Source organism: Symphalangus syndactylus, chromosome 5, assembly GCF_028878055.3.
Source record: "Symphalangus syndactylus isolate Jambi chromosome 5, NHGRI_mSymSyn1-v2.1_pri, whole genome shotgun sequence".
In the NCBI taxonomy this organism is placed as follows: domain Eukaryota; kingdom Metazoa; phylum Chordata; class Mammalia; order Primates; family Hylobatidae; genus Symphalangus; species Symphalangus syndactylus.
This window is the reverse complement of record NC_072427.2, coordinates 66,237,374-66,247,431: the sequence shown is the minus strand read 5'-3', so window position 1 is coordinate 66,247,431 and position 10,058 is coordinate 66,237,374. Positions and strand designations below refer to the sequence as shown.

General features: G+C 39.0%; 1 protein-coding gene across 1 annotated transcript in view; it reads right to left on the bottom strand.

The window, feature by feature from the left end:
* The window catches only part of NUSAP1 (nucleolar and spindle associated protein 1), a 96,245-nt gene that overhangs the window by 70,813 nt on the left and 15,374 nt on the right, over nt 1-10,058 (bottom strand). The window lies entirely within an intron of this gene.

The following is a 10,058-nucleotide window of genomic DNA, read 5'->3' as shown; positions in this document are numbered from 1 at the left end:
GGGTGGATCACTTGAGGTCAGGAGTTCAAGACCAGCCTTGCCAATGTGGTGAAACCTCGTCTCTACTAAAAATACAAAAATTAGCCAGGCATGGTGGTGCGCACCTGTAATCCCAGCTATTCAGGAACCTGAGGCAGAAGAATTGCTTGAACCCAACAGGTAGAGGCTGCAGTGAGCCGAGATCGCGCCACTGCACTCCAGCCTGGGCAAAGAGTGAAACTCCATCTTAAAAAAAAAATAGATATGTAAAATTATGACTCTAGTAAGGGTTTTGAAGTAAGGGAACAAAGGGATACACGCACATAAAGCAGGTAACCTGGTCTGGGTTTCTGGGAAAGGAAGCCTCTGTGTAGAAGGGAAGTTTCAGCAGTGGTCTGAAAGATGAATAGGAATTAATAAGGTGATGGAGGGATGGCATATATATAAGGGCCTTATGAGGTCCTTAAAAGAAGGCCTGCCTAATCAAATTTACTTTTTCAGAATGTCACTGTGGTTGTCCTGTGGAAAACAGGTGGGAAGGGCAGCAAGCACACCACTAAGGAGAGCCTTTGGCACTAGCACAATCAAGAAATTACATATCCAAGTGGTGGAGGATAGAGAAGCTAACTTGGTTGAGATGTAGCTAGCAGAATATATATATACATATATATATATGTTTTTTTTTTTGAGATGGAGTCTCACTCTGTCACCCAGGCTAGAGTGCAGTGGCCTGATCTCCGCAACTACCATCTCCTGAGTGTTGAAGCAATTCTCCTGTCTCAGCCTCCTGAGTAGCTGGGATTACAGGTGCACGCTGCCACGCCCGGCTAATTTTTTGTGTTTTAGTAGAGACGGGGTTTCACCGTATTGCCCAGGGTGGTCTCGAACTCCTGAGCTCAGGCAAATCCACCCGCCTTGGCCTCCCAAACTGCTAGGATAACAGGAGTGAGCCACTGCGCCTGGCCTGCTTATGCTTTTTTTGAGGGGAGGGTGGTGAGACAGGGTCTCACTGTGTCACCCAGGCCTGAGTGCAGAGGTGTGAACATGGCCCACTGCAGCCTTGACTTCCTGGTCTCAAGTGATCCTCCCAACTGTATCCTGAATAGCTGGCACCACACGTTTGTGTCACTATGCCTGGCTAATTAAAAAAAAAAAAAAAATTGTAGAGACAAGGCCTTGCTATGGGCTCAAACTGGGCTCAAGGGATCCTCACTTCAGCCTCCCGAAGTGTTAGAATTACAGCGGTGAGCCATTGTGCCAGGTCTGATTATGCATAGAGTTCCAAAAATTTGGTCCTATAAGCAAGGTTGATGCTTTCTGGCAAAAACCAGCACAATAAAAGCTTTTACTATTTAAAGAATAAGACCTAATATAGGCCAGGTGCAGTGGCTCACGCCTGTAATCCCAGCACTTTGGGAGGCCGAGGCGGTCGGATCACTAGGTCAGGAGTTTGAGACCAGCCTGCCCAACATAGTGAAACCCCATCTCTACTAAAAATACAAAAACTAGCTGAGCATGGGGCGTGCGTCTGTAGTCCCACTACTCGGGAGGCTGAGGCAGGAGAATCGCTTGAACCTGGGAGGCAGAGGTTGTGGTGAGCCAAGATCATGCCACTGCATGCCAGCCTGGGTGACAGAGCGAGATGCCGTCTCAAAAACAAAAGACCTAGTAAGTACCACATTGAGTCACTCTTGGTTGCTCTGGGCAACAGAACAAGACTCCGTCTCTAAATAAATAAATAAATAAATAAATTCAATGCTTGACCTTTACGTCAAATTAAACTGGCTAGCTTTAAATACATTTTTTTTCAGATTACATGCTCACTCTAGAAAAAAGAGATGTGTGACAAAATACAGAGTGAAAGTATACTTCTTCCCTCTCTATTTTTTGAGAGGCACAATATAGCATCCCGGTAAGTGAGCAGGCTCTGAAACCAAACTGGATTGAAACTGTGGCTTGGGTACTTACTAGCCATGAACTGGAACAATTTATGTTTTAATTTCCTTCTATGTAAAACAGGGATAAAAACTATAGTAGTTAGAGCTGTAGTGAGCATTAAATGAGTTAATTAATGCATCTAATGTAATTAGAGCAGTGCTTATCACATAGTTGGTGCTCAATGAATACTATTATTAAACTCCATGTATGTGGATACACACATAGAGACACAAAATGGCAATTACATATATGTTAGAAAAAGTATTCCAAAACTACTTATGGCTGTAAAAGCAACATTACATATTGAGGTTTGAATGGCTGCCTGTTCCATTGTACAACACACACTGGAAATTGCTACAACTAGGTCTCAAGTAACCTGGTCCTTTGTTCTTTAACATCTGAAGAGTACTTTGGCACAGGTCTTTGGAAAGGCTCCTTCTCCCATCATCAGCATGTACTGCATTATTTAAAATTACCCATTTCAAGTAACGACACGCAATTTCAGTGCATTCTCAGCCCATGCTGCTTTATTGCTAAAAATATATATATACACAGGTGCAGAGTTTCCAACTTTTTAAACAGTTCCTTTTACATCAACGAATTAAATTTCTTCTTCAAAAACCCCAAAGATGCATAGATTAAGAAGCAAGCTGCCTTTTGTAATACTTCAAATAATATTCAATGAAACTCTTAACATTATACACCAATGGTGCAATGGAGAATATGGAGGACAGCAAGTAAACACAGTGAGCAACTCATTCTTACGAGGCAGCAAGTAAAGTATAATGTAAGGACAGTCTAAGATAATCTTTCTGGTTATAAGAGATGGGTCAGTTTTATGATAAGTGCCAAGACTGTTACTGTTTAAGGATTGATGATAATGTAATACCAGAATACCTTTCTTATCCCTGGGAGAAAAATATTTTTTCACTGATGGAATGACATATCATCACCAAGGGAGAAAAAAACCTGAATACTGTCAGTAACTAATACCTATTCTGACTTTAAAGATTTAGGACTTCATGGAGAAATCTGTCATGTTTGGTTTCCCAAAATTAAGTATTTTAATGTGCCTTAGTGGAATAATCAGAGGAATTTAGAGAAACTCTGTTCTTAATCTTTACTGGCTGACAGACATGCTATCAAGTAATTGGGGAAGACAAACTATATTCAGGATATGATATCTCACTTCATATATTTGAATGGAAACCAAACATCACAATCACAAGAAGTCTAATTCAATTCTGAATCACTGAAAAGTTACCATTCCACTTTATTCATTCCCAAAGTTATTTGTAGCAAAATCCTACAGGAAAGAATGAAATGAAAAGTTTTCAGAAAAATTTTTTCAATCATACAGTGTAAAACCTTGAATGTGCCTTGTGAAAATCATTTAGTCTAATCTTGAATTCTATTTAGGCTTGTTTCAGACATCATGAATGCCATTTTTATGTCATTTGTCACAATCACTTATATAAGGGTTATTTTTAAAGTCAGGAATTTTCTCAAGGAAAATTTTAAGCTACTGCAGGCCAGGTGCAGTGACTCACACCTGTAATCCCAGCACTTTGGAAGGCTAAGGGGGTGGCGGATCATGTAAGGCCAAGAGTTAAAGACCAGCCTGGCCAACGTGGTGAAACCCTGTCTCTACTAAAAATACAAGAATTAGCTGAGGGTAGTGGTGCATGTCTGTAATCCCAGCTACTCGGGAGGTGGAGGTTGCAGTGAGCTGAGATCACATCGCTGCACTCCAGCCTGGGCGACAGAGTGAGACTGTTTAAAAAAAAAAAAAAAAAATTTAAGCTACCGCAATAAATTTGTTTATTCACCAAATAAAATAAATAGCAAGGATTTTCTTCCTTTAAAATGGAAAAAGTTTCTCCTGTTTAACCTGGCATTAAAAGCTTTAGTCAAGAAATTGTAGTCTGGCCAAACCCATCAAGGATAAAACTTTGGCTATAAAATTTGTTTAAACTGGTTTTTATGCAATAAAATAACAAACTAAGCACAGATCTGTCAGTATTTTCAGGACTATTCTACAAAAAGGAAGTCTCCCTTATCGCAGGGGTACTTTATAGTTGGTCATTGGTAGTTGGTACCAGTATCATCCACATGTGCCTAGTCATCTGAAAATCCTGAAATAGTGGAAATATGTGCACCCTGACTCTTTTCAACTCAAATCCCAGTTTTAAAAAACCTCCAACTTTGTCTACATAAACCATATCATAAACCCCATATCCATATCTAGTTATTTTACATACTCCATACTGGCATTCCCTACTTTCCTACTCTTTCTGAAACTCTGCACCTTTCTGATTATTATAGCCATAGCAGCTAATTTATTCAGCATGCTTAGTTTGTGTCTTTTGTTTTCAAACATGCTTGGGGACTAATGGAACCAGGCAAATGGTTAGAGGGTGGGCAGGGTTATGCCCTAGTCCTGACAGTTTGAATGTCTTGTGGTTGCCCCTGTTCATCTTCTACTTCCCATTTTCAATGGAAGTAAGAAAAATCCTTTATTAAAACATGAAAATAATCTGAATATATTCAAGCTATTGGTTTTAGTCTCTATTGCTTCATTATTAACAAATGCATATATAAAATAACTAGTAACCACAACACTGGACATTTTGAGTCATGCATTAGAATGTTTGTACTCTAAAATCAGAGTTAAGGGCCTGTCACTATTGCTTGCACTTTCAATCAGACCCAGTTTGAGTTTAATAAGCATGCACAATAAATTCCTTGATTCAGAGGAATTAGGGGAAATAACAAGGATCCATGCAAGTTTCAACTCAAAGGTTGGGTTAATAATTGCTTAGAAATGCAGGTAGAAGCTCCACATCTATCACAATGCTGCTTCAGAACAGGGATAGGAGTCATACACAAAAAATGTTAAAATTAGGACCACTAGTCAGTTTTAAAAGGCTTATATGCAAATCCTGGTCCATCTGAGTAGAGAATGATGTACAAACTCTGGGAAAAGAAAGAGAATTGAGGGATGTACAGTCTTAAGGAGCTGTTAATTTTCTTGGCAATTTACTGACAACTATAACAGGAGAGCATAGGTGGTTTAGGGTGATGGTTAAGATGCTCTTAGGCAGAATGGTTTCTTTTCTGATTCATGCTAATGAGCATTACCTGCATAGCTCCCTGGGGAAAAAAATGATCATGAGCAGGGATAATACAATGTAAACTCAAGCTATCAATACCCTGAAATTTAGCACAGCCCTCTGCTTTTTAAAGCTGTTCACCAAGGGATCCTTCCAAATAGGATACAATTAATAGCCAGGCAACATTCATTAATAAACTAGAAGCAATCTGCTTGAACCAACAGCACCATGAGAATGTAAACTCCTGGAGGCCAAGAGGCTCTTCATCTTTTTGCATATCACAGATACAGGAAGAGTAAACATGAGACCACAGTAACTTTGAAAAATAACTGTATACTTTCAAGACTGTGAAAAACTCGTAGTATATTTTAGCATTTAGATGTATCAACATGGCTGTTAAGGGTAATCTTTAATTGTTCCAAGTAACTGAACTGCTGACATCATTGTAATATGTAGCGCTGTCCCCAGATAGTGCAGATATCTGAATATTGCTTGGTTATTCCAATGTGTCTAAGACCAACTGACAGCATAGGACATTTAAAGAGGAGCTATAATCAACTTAACATAGCCTTTTCCCTGTGTGTTTTCATGTAAGAATTAAATATTCAAGAGGCACTATTTCTTAGATCTACATCACTTATCTTTTCGTTTTTTCCCTGGGAAAACAAGGAAATGTAGACCCAGTCTTTTCAGGGATAGTCAAGGTGCTAAAAGGCCAAGACAGACATCAGGTGAAAGGGAGTGAAGTCACCCTAGTTCCACTATTATATTCTGATGTGAGCTGTGCGGTTCCTCAGATCAAGAAAGAAACTAGTTTGCTGGGTTCTCCTTGATAAAGAATAAGCAGTCACAGGCCATAGGACACATCTATATTAGACAACGTTTCACACCTCGCCCACCTAAACATATTCACTGGCTATTCCTTTCAGTCCTTCTGCTTTGCATCTTTAAATCCTAGCTCCCTAATCATAAGCATGAGAGAAATCCAGCTTATCCATGTTCTTGGGAGTTTTTTTAAAACATTAAACTCACAAACTTCTCTCCCTTTAAAAAAAATGTACCCAGGAAACCAATGGAGAAAGATGAGGAGACAAAGCAGAAAGTATACCATTCTACAAAATAAATGCCTGTTGCTAAAACATCGTAAGCAAAAAACCCACAGAGCGGCTTCAGTGGGACTGTAGTACATTTGTTTCCAGGTTAAGCACTATAAAGGTTTAATTTCAACAGCTCTAACCCTCTGATTTTGGAAACAAACAGGGTCTTTAACCTTTAACTTACAAAAAAGTTGATTATTTCTCACATAAAGATAAATTCATATACATTCATACTGTTCTAAAACAAAGTACCTTTCATATGCTCTTTATCCAGAACATTTTTTCCTTTTGTGCAGTTTTTTTGTTTTTTAGTTTAGTTTTTTTTTTTTTTTTTTTTTTTTTGAGGTGGAGTCTCACTGTCACCAGGCTGGAGTACAGTGGTGTGATCTCAGCTCACTGCAACCTCCGCCTCCCAGGTTTAAGCGATTCTCCTGCCTCAGCCTCCCGAGTAGCTGGGATTACAGGCATGTGCAACCATGCCCAGCTAATTTTTGTATTTTTAGTAGAGATGGCGTTTCACCATGTTGGCCAGGATGGTCTTGATCTCTTGACCTTGTGATCCGCCCGCCTTGGCCTCCCAAAGTGCTGGGATTATAGGCGTGAGCCACCGCACCTGGCCTTTGTGCAACTCTTGGTTGCAGAGCCCCACAAACTCAAGTAGTATCACTTATTCTATTGTACAACCTTGCTAATGCAAATTACTATACATGCACAAACTTACTGCTACTAAAATTCTACCTCTTGAAAATTGCTATTCATTTTATGGCTTTTTTTTTTTTTTTTTTTTGCAACAGGAAATATCCTTTCCTATATACTGTGCTATTCTGTATTCATTACCTTTTCAGTTTTTTTTTTTTTTTTTTTTTAATTTAAATGCTTTTCAGTAATGGACTCTCCCAGGCACTGAACTACTTAAGCCAAGAGTATAACTACTTCAAATACACTGTGAGAATCTAAACTTGGGTCTCTGGAGATCTGCTGCCAGGGTCTACTTGTTCTAACCTGTGTATGCACAAGATACACCACATTATAATAGTTTTGCATTTGCTATCATATATTAGTTATGTAGAATCTGTGTCAGCAAATGCTGGACTCTCCCTAATACTGAAATTTAAAAATCACCTCAGAAAACTGCCACTTCTAAGTTCTCAAGGCAGCTTTTAGAGGTAGGAATTCCTTCTCTACAGAAAGCTATCTTATTCTTTCAGAACAAAACAACTGTTTTATTTCCACAAGTAAAGTAGATAAAAGTGAAAGCTGTCTGAGGCTTACTATACCCAAGAGAAAGAGTCTACTTACTATGTAGCAACCTAGGTAGGTGCCGCCCAGCTATATATCCAGTTCTCATGAAAAGGTCTGAAAATCCCATCAATAGACAATTCAGCACATTTGGAAATAGGAAGACCCCTAACAAATAACTGAATACTCCAAATTACTGAGTGTTTGCACACAGCATGCTGCAAACAGGAAATGTAAATGGTCTGCAGATTAGAAAAGCACTCACTGAAGCAATTAATAGCATCTCCATAAGACATGCAAAATGTAATTTCTTGACATACAAGGAGTAGGAGAATAATGAACCTAAAAGACATGCCATGTTAAGAAATGAAAAGAGCAGGCCGGGTGGATTACTTGAGGTCAGGAGCTTGAGACCAGCCTGGCCAACATGGCAAAACCCCGTCTTTACTAAAAATACAAAAATTAGCTGCGCGTGGTGGCGCGTGCCTGTAGTCCCAGCTACTCGGGAGGCTGGGGCACGAGAATCGCTTGAACTCAAGAGGCAGAGGTTGCAGTGAGCAAAGATTGTGCCACTGCACTCCAGCCTGGGTGACAGAGTGAGACTCTATCTCCCCCCAACCCCCAAAAGAGAGCAAAGCAGAATAATTAAATGCGGTCTTATTTTGACTTGAGGTTTCATAAGACACAAAGACAGCTGGTTTCCAGATACCTTATGGAAAGCTGAAATGTCCTCAAACATAGTATCTCAGATTTTGACCCCACATTTCTATTCATAAATGAGTCTTTTGGGCCTTAATCTCTTTTCCCCAGGGAGAATATAACAGCTTTAGACATTATGGAAAAAGAAAAGGTTTCGATTTTCCACTTTTTACACTATTTGTTATTATCAATAATTCATCCTGAAGATTAAAATCACTAGGCTCATGCACTAACCCCTAACATGGCACTACAATATGCTACCAAGCACTAATGCTTACAAAACTATACACATCTCAAAATGGAAGACATTGGTGATTTTGTTGTTCTTAAACAACTTGTAACATTTGTCCACAAGTATTAAAATATACATATATATATATTTCTATTGCACATATCCCGGTTTTAACTTTTCAAAAGAAAAACTGCCAGCTAACGTGGATGAGCAAGGGAAAGGAAAGAAGCATGGCTACAAATGGACATACAGTCCTGCCAGAAAATTATAGCTTTTCCTGTCAAGGGGACCAAAATAGACAAGAAAAAAATGTAGATGTGTTAAGTAAACACTGGGCAACTACAGCTGGAATATATCCATTTTGTTAAATGCATCTGGTCTGAACCATGGAAGATAAAATTTCAAGAGCATTAAACACTGGTTCTCTCAACTGTGGAATGAAAAAAATATAAAGCATATAGAGACGCTGAGTCTGACAGCTATTCAAACAAGTGGGCCAGAGCTGGTTTCAATGGTGCCAAAAGTACAGGTACTCTACCCTCTGCCAAATGATCCTACCAAAAAAGATGCCAGAGGTACACAGAGAAGATGGGTTGACACCTGGAAGGTGTCTCCATTCTCCATGATATGACATTTTCAACATACTAGTGGAACCCATATATGTAGGCTCCATTCTGTCTTGAACAATTCCAAAATATTAAAGAAAAACATCAGGAAGTCAGATTACTTGAGAAAAATCTGAGTTACTTTTAACCAAAGTGATTTCTACTATGCTTTTATCATTCAGTAGCTGCCCTCAAAAAAAGAAATATTTCATATATAATATGTAATTATTTTACTGAAAGTATTTTTTACCCATTTCAAATGGGTTGATTGACCAATCTCACTAATAATAAGAGTGCTCAACATTTCCCATTTTGGGCTTTTTATCACTCTCATATTTTGGTGAATCTTCCCTAAGTTCCCAGCATTACAGCATTCATGGACCTGAGTAAACATTCCAGAAAACACAGAGATATTCCAATACTCTCTGTTCTTAATTTCATCTAATTAGTTTTAAAATTTATTCTCTACTCACAAGAAGCATAAATAAAGGTTTCACTCTTATATAAAGACCTGACAATACATACAATGGTCCTCTGCTGATTTGGAAGTAAGGACTGTTTTCTACGACAGTCTGTTCTTTATAATGTATAACTGTTGTGGGGAAAAAAGAAAATCCATTTCTTATTGTAATTATTTTTCTTATTTGAGGTTTCTTTTCCACGATGACCCAACCACAAGTTTGGGAACATTGCTTCTGAGGCCCATTCTCTGATGAGAAAGTTCAGTCCCAACTGGGGAAAGTACCTGAGTCCCAGCCTTTTCAGCCTAACATTATACCTAATATCTAGAGTAAGAAATCAGGTTGAGCGTGATTACAGGTGCGTGCCTGTAATCCTAGCTACTTGGGAGGCGGAGGCAGGAGAATCACTTGAACCTGGGTGGGACAGACTGCAGTGAGCAGAGATCACGCCAGTCACTCCAGCCTGGGCAACAGAGAGAGACTCTGCCTCAAAAAGTAAATAAATAAAAAAATAAAAATCAAACATCCAAGTATCCACCTTGGGTTGCGGGAAGAGTTAATCTTATGCGTTTACAAAAAAATGTAACTATATAATGTGAAACACCATAAAGTCAGATGGCACTGCATGAGGCATTTTTGCTTCTTTTTCTTAAGGAAATGGAGTTACACGGAAAATTCTCTCATCCTCCCCCCAC